General features: G+C 45.3%; 2 pseudogenes; one reads left to right on the top strand and one right to left on the bottom strand.

Moving 5' to 3' along the window:
- Nucleotides 1-13,120, top strand: part of LOC103247677 (septin-14-like) — a 92,058-nt pseudogene that overhangs the window by 51,578 nt on the left and 27,360 nt on the right.
- LOC103247272 (protein capicua homolog) lies at nucleotides 7,659-10,065 on the bottom strand (annotated as a pseudogene).

Raw genomic sequence — 13,120 nt, 5'->3', positions numbered from 1 at the left:
TGCTAGCACAACCAAATGGATAATTTAGGAGTCCTTACAAACACAAAGTACAATAATTTGGGTATGAGAATAATTATACTTCTCCTGCCTTGAACCATCCTAAAGAAAACAAGCTGAATGTTAGGTGTTTTTATCATGTTTTGATGAAGATTGAGACAGTAGGAACAACATAATGTGAGATCTCATTTTTATGCTGAAATATGAGTATTCAATATGGATATATGCTGAAATGTGTCTTGAAGAAGAATCCCAGCATTTTGTTCTATTTTTTGTATTTGTATGAAATGTGTATATATTATATGAAAGACAGGATAGGCTGGGCATGGTGGCTCATGCCTGTAATCCCAGCACTTTGGGAGGCTGAGACATGCAGATCATCTGAGGTCAGGAGTTTGAGAGCAGCCTGGCCAACATAGTAAAACCCTGTCTCTACTAAAAATACAAAAATTAGCTGGGTGTGGTGGTGCACACCTGTATCCCAGCTACTTGGAAGGCTGAGGCAGGAGAATTGCTTGAACCCGGGAGGCGGAGGTTGCAGTGGACTGAGATTGCCTCACTGCACTACTCCAGCCTGGCCAACTGAGCAAGACTCCAACTCAAAAAGAAAACCAAAAGGATAAAGAAAAAGATGGAAAAATATTAGCAAAGTTTGACAAAAGGTATTAAGCATAGTTTGATGGAAGAACCAGCTGAAAAGCAGTAGTGCAGTGTCCTGGAAGTTAAAGGAGAGAAGTTGGAGAGCAAGTGTATTTCTCTAACTTGAAAAAGAATAGAACCGGGTGTGGTGGCTCCCACTTGTAATCCCAGTACTTTGGGAGGCGGAGGCAGGTGGATCACTTGAGGTCAGGAGTTTAAGATCAGCCTGGCCAACATGGTAAAACCCTGTCCCTACTAAAAATACAAAAAAAAATTAGCCAACATGGTGACAGCTGTCCATAATCCCAGTTACTTGGGAGGCTGAGGCAGGAGAATTGCTTGAACCTGGGCGGCGGAGCTTGCAGTGAGCTGAGATTGTGCCACTGCACTAGCCTGGGCAACAAAGCGAGACTCTGTCTCAAAATAAAAAAAAAAAAAAAAAGACAAATAGGACTTCTGTTGCAAAAACATGGCACTGTAGTGTATATAATCCAGTTATAACATTCATTGTTCCTTGCAGACACCCAAAATTTAACTATCTTAAATAAATGATAATATTTTGGCAGACTCTTTGCTTTATTTTAGACTATTTTTGAACATCGTCTCATACGTTAGAGGTTTCCCTGAATTTTACTGTCAAAAGATGTGAAGAAGTATGATATGCTGGAAAGTGGTGGGGATAAGAATTCACTCGTACAAGTGTTGGAAATTTCTACTATTCTTTACATATACTCTGATCTTAAGTTTATGCCTTGGTTTTTACATCTTATGATACAGAAATTTCCATTTTGTGCAGCTAAACATGAGAGAATGTTGGTAAATTTCCTTATATAGGACCTTACATATAATATACATTTTTTTACATGTTTATACTAGCATTTTTTTTTTTGAGATGGAGTTCAAACGATTCTCCTACCTCATTTTAATATAAAACTAAGAAAACATTTCTCTTTAGTTTTCAAGAAATCTCTGAAGCCAAAAGACAAGAGTTCTATGATCAATGTCAGAGGGAAGAAGAAGAGTTGAAACAGAGATTTATGCAGTGAGTCAAGGAGAAAGAAGCAACATTTAAAGAAGCTGAAAAAGAAGTCAGTACTGACATTTGATATAATTTGCATTAATTTTTAGGTGCCCCGATTAATTTGGGCATTTTAATCTCAAGAGTTTAGTTGATGTTTTTGGAGGATACTTGCTATTTTTCAAAAAGTAGCTTTTTACCATGTAGATTTGAATATAGCCTTTACAAAAGTATAATCTGTAGTGTTTCTTCTAGAGAACTTAGAGATAATTTCCCTTTAAATAACTCTTAAGATAATTTTATAAAAATTTATTTATTTTATTCATAATTTAAATTTTCATGCAATAAGTTTAATTTTTGACAAACCCAAGAAGAGTCTTGGACTGTCTAATGCTATTAATGCACTAGAAAATTGTCTTCACTTTTATAAGTAAGCAAATGTTGACTAGTGCTGGCCTTGATTAATGAGAAAATTTGAAGTGGGTAAATTATGTAAATTTATTTTATTCCATGCCATTTCTAATAAAATGGAAAAGAAGGCTATTAATATAGTTTTAATTATTTGTCACAAATACATTTTTGGTGAAGACATATTTTTGAAACCATAATTTCTTTCTCTCAAGTGTAGGTGGCTTTAGTTTAAGAACATTTAGTTTTATTAGGTAAATTGGAACATGAACTTCCTTTTTCATAAAAATAAAATGGTAATTAGGTGCTAGAGGCCAGATGTCTCACTCAAAGATAGTTGAATTATAAGTAATAAAAATTGTGGCTTGGCACAGTGGCTCACACCTATAATTCCAGTACTTTGGGAGATGGAGATGGGCAGATCACCTAAGGTCAGGAGTTTGAGACGAGTCTGGCCAACATGGTGAAACCCTGTCTCAACTAAAAATACAAAAATTAGCCGGGCATGGTGGTGCATGCCTGTAAATCCAGCTACTCAGGAGGCTGAGGCAGGAGAAATGTTTGAACTTGGGAGGAGGAGGTTGCAGTGAGCTGAGATCTCGCCACTGCACTCCAGCCTGGGCAACAGAGTGAGACTCCATCTCAAAAACAAAAAAAAAAGTTCAGGTTCACTGTCCATTTTCAGAATGAGGTTGTTTTCATACTATTGAATTGTTTGAGTTCTTGTATATTTTGGGCATTAACCCCTTATTAGATGTACGGTTTGCAAATATTTTCTCACATTTCGTAGTTTGAGTCTTTACTCTGTTGATTGTTTTTTTGGCTGTGCAGGAGCTTTTTAGTTTGATATAATTTTATTTGTCCATTTTTGCCTATGTTGTCTATGGTTTGGAGTTTGTATCTAAAAAATCATTGCTCGGACCCAACTTAAGGAATTTATCCCTAATTATTTAAAGTAGTTGTACAGCTTTAGATCTTACAGCAGTGAAGTCTTTCATCCGTTTTGAGTTGAGATTTGTATATGGTTTGAGATAAAGATCTAATTTTGTTTTTCTGCATGTGGTCACATTTATTGATTTGTGTAGTTGAATCATCCTTGCATTCCAAGAATAAATTCTACTTGGCCATCTGGTATTTAATGTGTGATCTAATTCAGTTTGCTAGTATTTTGTTGAAGATTTGCGAGTTTGCTCATCTTTTTTCTTAATATAGGCATTTACTGCAATATACTTCACGCTTAAACTGCTTTTGCTATATCCTGTAACTATTGATATGTTGTTTTTTTATCTTCTTTTGTGTCAAGATCTATATATCTATATATATAGTATATCTCTCTATATAGATATATATATATAGATATGTTTGTTTGTTTGTTTGTTTGTTTTGAGACGGAGTTTTGCTCTTGTTGCCCAGGCTGTAGTGCAATGGTGTGATCTTGACTCATCACAACCTCTGCCTCCCAGGTTCAAGTGATTCTCCTGCCTCAGTCTCCCGAGTAGCTGAGATTACAGGCATGAGCCACCATGCCTGGCTAATTTTGTATTTTTAGTAGAGACAGGGTTTCTCCGTGTTGGTCAGGCTGGTCTCGAACTCCCAACCTCAGGTGATCCGCCTGCCTCAGCCTCCCAAAGTACTGGGATTACAGGTGTGAGCCACTGTGCCCAGCCTAAGAGATGTATATTTTTTAATTTTTAATTTCTGTGGGAACATAGTAAGTATACCTATTTATGGGGTACGTTAGATATTTTGATAGAGGCATACAATGTGTAATAATCACATCAGGGTAAATGGGATACCTATCACTTCAAGCATTTGTCCTTTGTGTTACAAGAATTCCAATGATAGTTATTTTTAAAGGTACAATTAATTATTATTGCATATGGTCACCCTGTTGTGCTATCAAGTACTGGGTCTTATTTATTCTTTATATTTTTGTACCTGTATATTTTTGTACCTTTATATTTTTGTACCTTATATTTCTGTCCTCACTTCCCCCGACACCTACTATCCTTCCCAGCCTGTGGTAATCGTCATTCCATTCTATATCTCCATGAGTTCAACTGGTTTTTTGTTTTTGTTTTTGTTTTTTTTTTGAGAGGAAATCTTGCTCTGTCACCCAGGCTGGCATGCGGCTATGGAATCTCAGCTCGCTGCAACCTCTGCCTCCCAGGTTCAAGCGATGCTCCTACCTCAGCCTCGCAAGTGGTTGGGATTACAGGCATGCGCCACCATACCCAGCTAATTTTTGTATTTTTAGTAGAGATGGAGATTTTCCATGTTGGCCAGGCTGGTCTCAAACTCCTGACCCCAGGTGATCCACCTGCATCAGCCTCCCAAAGTGCTGGGATTACATGCATGAGCTACTGCGCCCAGCTGAGTTCAATTGTTTTAATTTTTAGCTCCCACAAGCAAGTGAGAACATGTGAAGTTTATCGTTCTGTGCCTGGCTGATTTCACTTAATGTAAGGTCCTCCAGTTCCATCCATGTTGTTGCAAGTGACAGGATCTCATTCTTTTTATGACTGAATGGTAGTCCACTGTGTATATGTGACATTTGTTTTCATCCAGTCATCTGTTGGCGGACAGTTAGGTTGCTTCCAAATTTTGGCTATTATGAATAGTGCTTCAATATAAAATCTTTCTGTTATTGATTTCTAATATTATACTATTGTGATAAAAAGATACATAATATGATTTCAAACTTTTAAAATTTATTAAGAGTCGTTTTGTGGCCCAATATATGATCTATGTTGGAGAATGTTCCTGTGCCCTTGAGAAGAATGTGTTCTTCTACTGTTTGGTGAAATAATCTATCTATGCCTCTTCAGTCTATTGGGTCTATAGTTACTCACATCTACTGTTTCCCTACTTACTTTCTGTTTGGATGGACTCTCTAGTGCTGAAAGTGGGATACAGTAGTCCCCTACTGTTCTTATATTGCTGTAAGTTTCTTCCTTCTTTTCTATTAATATTTGCTTTATATATTAGGTGTTCCAATGTTGTCATATATTTGATAATTGTTATAACCTCTTTATGAATTGATTTCTATTATTATATAGTGATATTGTCTCTTATGACAAAATTTGACCAAAAGTCTAATTGTCTGCAATAAGCATACCTGCCCTATCCTCTTTTGCCTATAATTTGCATATAATATCTTTTTCTTTTTCCTTTTTTTTTTTTTTTTTTTTGAGGCAGAGTCTCGCTCTGTCATCTAGGCTGGGGTGCAGTGGTGCAATCCTGGCTCATTGCAATCTCCACCTCTTGGACTCAGGAGATTCTCCTGCCACAGCCTCCTGAGTAGCTGAGACTACAGGTGCCCACCATCATGCGTGGCTAAATTTATTTTATTTTATTTTTATTTTTTGTATTTTTAGTAGAGATGGAATTTCACCGTGTTGGCCAGACTGGTCTTGAACTCTTGACCTCAAGTGATCTGCTTGCCTCAGCCTCCCAAAGTGCTGGGATTACAGGCATGAGCCACCCTACCTGTCCATCTTTTTCTATTCTTTCACTTTTAGTCTAAGTATGTCCTTAAGGCAAAAGTGAGTCTCTTGTAAGCCACATATTATTGAGAATTATTTCTTTATTCATATTCTGCTACTTGATGTCTTTTGATTAGTGGGCTTCATGTATTTACTTTTAATTTTTATAGGTAAGGACCTACTATTGTCATTTTATTAATTGTTTTCTGATTGTTTTGTAGTTCCTTTGTTCCTCTCTTTCCTTTGTGATTTGTTGGTATTTTTGTAGTGGTATGCTTTGATTTATTTTTTGAGATCGAGTTTTGCTCTTGTCACCAGAACTGGAGTGCAATGGCACAATCTCGGCTCACTGCAACCTGTGCCTCCCTGGTTCAAGCAATGCTCCTGCCTCAGCCTCCCAAATATCTGAGATTACAGACATGCACTACCACACCCGGCTAATTTTTTAAATTTTTTTGCGATGGAGTCTTGCTCTGTTGCCCAGGCTGGAGTGCAGTGGTGAAATCTCAGCTCACTGCAACCTCCAGATCCTGGATTCAAGCGATTCTTTTGCCTCAGCCTTCCGAGTAGCTGGGATGACAGGTGCCCAACACCACTCCCAGCTAATTTTTATATTTTTAGTAGAGACAGTGTTTCACCATGTTGGCCAAGCTGGTCTCAAACTTCTGACCTCAGGTGATCCACCCGCCCCGGCCTCCCAAAGTGCTGGGATTACAGGGATTACAGGCTGGGATTACAGTCCTGGCCTCTAATTTTTTCTTTATATCTTGTATATCAATTCCAAAAGTATGGAATTTTGGAATTGTGGCCACCATCATGTAAAAATTGCAGGAGGTAATTGTTTCGGAGTGAGTTTCTGCACCAGGCCCCAACAGATCAGGCCAAACCAATGTGAAGTCAAGTTTTTATTTTACTATTATTATTATTATTATTAGTTGGTGTTAAACACCTTTAATGTCAGTCATCGCGGCTTCTCAGCACAGTAAAAAATATCGCACATGATCAACATGTTCTGTTCTGGGGAAGAGGGCAAGGGCAGGAGGAATCACCTTCTTAGAAAGTACAACCCAAGTTGGAAGAGCAGGAAGGGGTGGGAAGAAAACCCTCCCAGTGCCTGTGGCAAAGTGCAGGAGCCCCCAACCCCAAACTAAACTGAGTCCAGCCCCTCTGGGGAAAAAAGGGGTACATGAACTCCCCCTACTCTGCAGGCGCCTCCTTGTGGCCCAAGGTTCGCACCACACTCCAGCTTGCAGCCCTGGCAGGAGCTGTCTTGGATAGTGAAAAGCTCTGAAGGTCACATACTCCAGGTTATGTACAGGGGCTTGGAGGAGGGAGACTGCCCCTGCGGCGCCCCCAGCTGTCCCCAGCACCTGGAGGGAGCTACAGGGGTAGGGGGTATCTAAAAGAGGAGCGGGCTTCATTCTGCCCCAAACTGGAAAGGATGAAATGGCTTTACCCAGGAGGAGATAATCATCCTGCCCTCCATTGCTACCCCCACATACTGTCCGTGTTCTCAGGGGGTACTGTGAGTCCTGGATCTTCTCCGGGGTCCCCCACCTGCCTGTGGTAGCTGTGTGAGGGACCCAGGGGTAGGGGGCAGGGCTGGGGAGTCCCCTTTCAGCCAGGCTGTCTGGGGCAGAAGGAGTGGTGGGCAGATCCAGAGTCTGAGCCCGGTGAGGTGGGGTCAGGACCCCCTCAGGGCTGGGAGTCAGGACAGAGGCAGCAGTGGTGCCAGTGGGTGGCGGTCCAGGGGGAGAAGCCTCAGCCCCAGGGGCTGCTCCGTGGGAGTGGCTGCTGCATGATCTTCTGGGCACCTCACCGATCTTCAACTGCAGGTGAAACGGATGCTGGTGATGGGTGCAGGGCCACCAGGAGGAGCTGCCTGGGTCCTAGGGTCTGGTGCTGAGGCAAGTACCGCCTGAAGCTGCTGGGATAGCGTGGGCAGGATGTTCAGCACACAAACCTTGGAGGGGAAGATGGGTACGTAGCGGGCCTGGAGGGCGGCTGTAGCCTGGGGAACGGGACAAAGCCGTGGTCCTGGAAGAGCTGCATGACCAGGGCCCGGCGCTAGTCCAGGGCACACACAGTGTGGAGGACCGCACCTTCTCTGACTCCGGCTCCCTGAGCCCGTCCTCTGCTTCTCTGCCTGTGCTGGCAAAGGGGAAGCTGTCCCCCTCGCACTTGGCACACTTTGCTGTTTTGGGCTCTAGGCTGCAGCTGGAGCGTCTTTTCATCTTGCACTTGGGCGAGGTGGGGTCCTTGGGTGTGGAATCCAGGTCGTGGGGTTTCCTGTGCCCCACCCCACAAAGCCCAGTCAGTTTCTCCTTTGCAGGCGCCGTCCCCCGGGTGCCTCAGCCAACCTGGTGCCTAGGAAAGCCTGTGTTGGGAGGGGCCGCGATGACTGTGGGGCCTGGTGGCTCCAGGCCACCCACACTTTCAGGTCTCTTGTGCAAGAAGGTGGCAGGATCCATTGGGAGGAACCAGGTTGCCTTGGAAGGTGTCACTGGGTCCCTAGCCCCAGGGGTGGGGGTCCATAGGGAGCCTGCTGTGCTGCCCTGACCAGACTCTTTCCTGGGCCCAGTGAGAAGGAGGTGGCTGCCGAGGTTGAGGAGAAAGCATCCAAGTACATGGAGGAGGAGGACAGGGTGGGACCATAGCCTTGCCAAGGCTGCAGGTGGATTGGGGGGGCCTTGGGGGCTCAGGGTCCAGCAAAGGGGTGGCAGGGGATAAGGAGGAGCAGATGACAGGTGCAAACACCTTCCCACCAAAGCTCTTGTTGCCCTCTGGGTCCTCCTTAGAGCCGTCCCCACTCTCACTGTTGGTCACCCACTCCTTGCACTTGAGATCAATGTCAGTGGTGCTGAAGCCATCATCAGCAATGACATCATCACCCCTTCCTCCTCACGGCTGACCCCTCATCACTCACTATGTCCTCACTGGCCACATGCTGGGAATGAGAAGCTCAGGTGGGCAGCAGCAGGGCTGCCCACTGGCCACCAAGGCACCTCCCTCACCAAGGGCTGCAAAGGGGCCTAGAGCTCCATACTGGGTAGAAGGCTTTGGGCCAGAGTCTGATGCAGCACCAGACACCACCTGCATCAGTTCCTGTAGTGCCTGATGGTCACTTCCCTGCCGTCCAGGCTGTGTACCCCACTGTGGGAGAAGGCTTGGGGCCCAGCTGAGCCAAGTTCCCTGTGTGCAGCTGTCCTGCCCCACGGAAGCTGCTCCTTGGTATCCCAGCTCAGGAGTGTCTGGGCTGCAACTGACAGGAGCTCAGAGGACACCACAGGGCAGTGGCAATGCCCATCTCCAACATGCTCTGCTCCGCGAGCCCTTGTTCACTCCTGCCAGGCCCAAGCTCGCGGGGTTGGCCTCTGAGCTGGATTCTTTCGGTCCTTGTTGCAAGTGGACCACCTTCACCTGGGAGGTCAGGTCGTGGTACTTCTGCGTCTCATTGGACCCCAGGGTGTTCCACCACTTGCTCAGGTCCGGTTGTCGTAGTTGGGGTGACGCTGGTGGGCCCTGCCGGGGCCTGGTGCCACTTGCTGAAGATCATGACTGCCACTCATGGGCCACTGGATGTGGTTCTTGTCCCATTTGTTGGGGCTGCATCCATCCTTCTCAGAAGATGAGTCCTGTTCCTTGCGCAGGGCACTGAGGGACTGGGTCTGACATCTTCTGGGTGCTAGAGGCAACTGGGTGTCAGGAGACATGATGGACAGGAGGGCATTATTGTCATCATTCTCTGTCTCACCATCCAGCAGGGGCTCCCCTGAGGGGCCCAGGGCTCCTCCCCCATGGTGGGAGGTGGGCCCTTACCAGGTTCCACCATCCACAAAGTGTGTGGGGTCTGGACCCTGGGCTTTCAGGGCAGGTGGTTCCAGGGGGCCGCCCAGGGTCAGCGCTCCCTGTCCCACCTGGTGGATGCTCATGAGCAACAGCTGCCAACTTGGCAGGTTCTTTTGTCTGGTCGGAGGCCACTGAGTGACTGGCAGGTTGCTGGGCCTCGGGCGGCTGCAGGGAGGGATCAGGAAGGGGATGGAATACCAGGGGAACACGGCCACAGAGCGAGGTTCCACGTTCCTCCACATGAACATGCCAACGCCACTGGAGGCCTCGCTGGACGCAGGCATCAGGGGCCTGTGGGCCGAGTTCTTGGTCTGGGCAGGGGGTTCCTGGCAGGGGCTCTCACCTCCTCAGCCCCCTCCTCAGCCAAGGTGGCTTGGGCCCAGAGGATGGGGGGTTGGAGGGGAGCAGAAGGCCAGGCCTCAAGTTTTTGTTTTTGTTTTTGTTTTTTTTGAGATGTAGTTTGACTCTTGTCGCCCAGGCTGGAGTGCAGTGGTGCGATCTCAGTGACCTTCACCACACCTGGCTAATTTTTTGTATTTTTAGTAGAGATGGAGTTTCGCCATGTTGGCCAGGCTGGTCTTAACCTCCTGACCTCAGGCAATCCACCCACCTTGGCCTCCCAAAATGCTGGGATTATAGGCATGAGCCACCGCGCCCAACATTCATTCATTCTTTACTTGAAAAACTCCCTTAAGCATTTTTTTAAGGTAGACCTAGTGGTCCTGCATTCCCTCAGCTTTGTTTGTCTAGGGAACATGTTATTTCTTCTTTCTTTCGGAAGGATAGCTTTGTCAGACATAGTATTAGTTGCTGGCAGTTTTTTTCTTTCAGCACTTTGAATGTATTATTCGAATCTGTCCTGAACCGCAAAGCTTCTTCTGAGAAATCTGCTGGTAGTCTAATGAAGATTCTCTTGTCTATGTCACGCCACCTTTCTCTTGCCTCTTCAACATTTTAAAAAATCTTTAACTTTTGACTATTTGATTATATTGTGACTTGGTGAGTATCTGTTTGGTTTGAACCTCTTTAGAAATCTTTAAACTTCATGGATTTGGATGTCTAAATCTTTCCCATGATTTAGGCAGTTTTGAGCATTTCTTTCTTTAAATAAGCTTTCTTCTCCTTTCTCTATTTTCCATCTCAAACTCCCATAACCTGAAAATGGTTTGCCTAATGGTGTCTCGTTGGCTTTCTTTTCTCCTTCTTTCTTTCTTTTTTTTTTTTTTTTTTTTTTTTTGAGACAGTCATGCTCTGTTGCCCAGGCTGAAGTGCAACGACATGGTCTTGGCTCACTGCAACCTCCGCTTCCTGGGTTCAAGCAATTCTCCTGCCTCAGCCTCCTAAGTAGCTGGGACTACAGGTGTGTGCCACCACACCTGGCTAATTTTTGTGTTTTTAGTGGAGATGGGGTTTTGCCATGTTGGCCAGGCTGATCTTGAACTCCTGACCTCGTGATCTGCCTGCCTTGGCCTCCCAAAGTGTTGGGATTACAGATGTGAGCCACCATGCCCAGCCTTCTTTTCTCTTTTTTTTCCTTTGTCCTCTGACTGGATAATTTCAGAAGATCTATATTCAAGTTTACAGATTCTCCTGTTGAAGTTTACTATTGTGTATATCACCCAGTCTGGTCTTGAACTCCTGAGCTCAAGCAATCCTCCCACCTTGGCCTTCCAAAATGCTGAGTTTACAAGGATGAGCCACTGTATCCAGTCAGTCCCAGCACTTTGGGAAGTTGAGGTGGGAGGATCACTTGAACTCAGGAGTTTGAGATCAGCCCAGGCAACATACTGAGACCTTGTCTCTATATTTAAAAAAAAAAAAAAAGTCTTTGGGAGGCCAAAGTGGTAGGATCACCTGAGGTCAGGAGTTCGAGACCAGTCTGGCCAACATGGAAAAACCCCATCTCTACTAAAAGTACAAAAATTAGCTGGGTGTGGTGGTACATGCCTGTAGTCCCAGCTACTCAGGAGGCTGAGGCAGGAGAATTGGGAGATGGAGGTTGCAGTGAGCCGAGATTGCACCACTGTACTCCAGCCTGGGCAATAGAGTAAGACTCCATCTAATAAAAGGAAAAAAGAAAGAAAAGAAAAATTCCATATCTGAGTGTTTAGTCCTGAGTTTTTGAGATTGTTATTAAGATCATGCTCTCCTCTGATGATTTGGGTTTGTTTGATCAGAAAAAAGCATGTTCTTCTGGTTGTTCGGCCACACTGTGGTTTGGTGTCACAACTGCACATTGGTTTCACAGCTGCAGGACAAGTTCGAGCATCTTAAAATGATTCAACAGGAGAAGATAAGGAAGCTCGAAGAAGAGGAAAAACAACTGGAAGGAGAAATCATAGATTTTTATAAACTGAAAGCTGCCTCTGAAGCACTGCAGACTCAGCTGAGTACCGATACAAAGAAAGACAAAATCTAAGAAATAATAGTTTCTCTTATTATTCTATCTGAGAGCCTTATCATTCTACATTCCATCTTCCTGAAGGGCCCAAGGAAGAGTGGAAACGCTCAACAGGTTCAACTTGCCTGCTGCCTAGACAGAGCTGATTTACCAAGACAGGGGAATTGCCATGGAGAATAATTCACACAGAGGTGGCTGTGCTGGAGACCTGAGTTTTATTATTACTCAAATCAGTCTCCCTGAGCATTCGGTTATCAGGGATTTTGTTTGTTTGTTTGTTTGGAGACAGAGTCTTGCTCTGTCACCCAGGCTGGAGTGCAATGGCATGATCTCAGCTCATTACAACCTCTGCCTCCCAGGTTCAAGCGATTCTCCTGCCTCAGCCTCCAGAGTAGCTGGGATTACAGGCATGTGCCACCCTGCCTGGCTAATTTTGTGTGTTTAGTAGAGACAGAGTTTCTCCATGTTGGTCAGGCTGGTCTTGAACTCCCGACCTCAGATTATCCTCCCGCCTTGGCCTCCCAAAGTGTTGGGATTATAGGTGTGAGCCACTGCACCCGGCTTTAATCAGATTTTTCTAAAAACCAAGTGGGAAATCCCCTGTGGTCCCCAAAGTGGATTTGGCCCCTGGACCATATCTTGTGATTTTCAGAATGAGAGGCTGGAGGGAGTCCTCAGCCTGTATCTTCAGCAGCAATAGCGCTCTCAGCCACAAGAGGGGGATATGTGCTCAAGACCTGTCGGGCCCCGGATGCCCTGGTTCAGCTTGCAGCCTCCTTCCCTGTTGCCTGCCACACCACACATTGTTTTTGGACAGCAGTGGGCTTATGTCAGCTGTGATTGTGATCACTCACCTCAGCCACCGGCAGAACTTCCTGCATGCTGCTTTTTTCCTTTTTTTTTTTTTTTGAGATGGAGTCTTGCTGTGTTGCCCAGGCTGGAGTGCAATGGTACAATCTTAATTCGTGGCAACCTCCACCTCCCAAATTCAAGCGATTCTCTTGCCTCAGCTTCCCAAGTAGCTGGGACTATAGGCACCCACCACCAAGCCTGGCTAATTTTTTGTGTTTTTAATAGAGACAAGGTTTCACCATGTTGGCCAGGCTGGTCTCGAACTCCTGACCTCAGGTGATCCACCCACCTTGGCCTCCCAAAGTGCTGGGATTACAGGCGTGAGCCACTGCACCCAACCTGAATTTGGCGAACCTTTGGACAGCTCTCCCCTTGTGTTGTAGCCTTGGGCTTTGCAGGTCATATCCCCCAGCTTCACATTCTTCACCGGTTTCCCATCATTGCCCAGGACCCAGTCTGAACTCCTAATAA

Source organism: Chlorocebus sabaeus, chromosome 21 (genome assembly GCF_047675955.1).
Source record: "Chlorocebus sabaeus isolate Y175 chromosome 21, mChlSab1.0.hap1, whole genome shotgun sequence".
In the NCBI taxonomy this organism is placed as follows: Eukaryota; Metazoa; Chordata; class Mammalia; order Primates; family Cercopithecidae; genus Chlorocebus; species Chlorocebus sabaeus.
The sequence above is the reverse complement of the archived record's forward strand: the minus strand, read 5'-3'. Positions and strand labels throughout refer to the sequence as shown.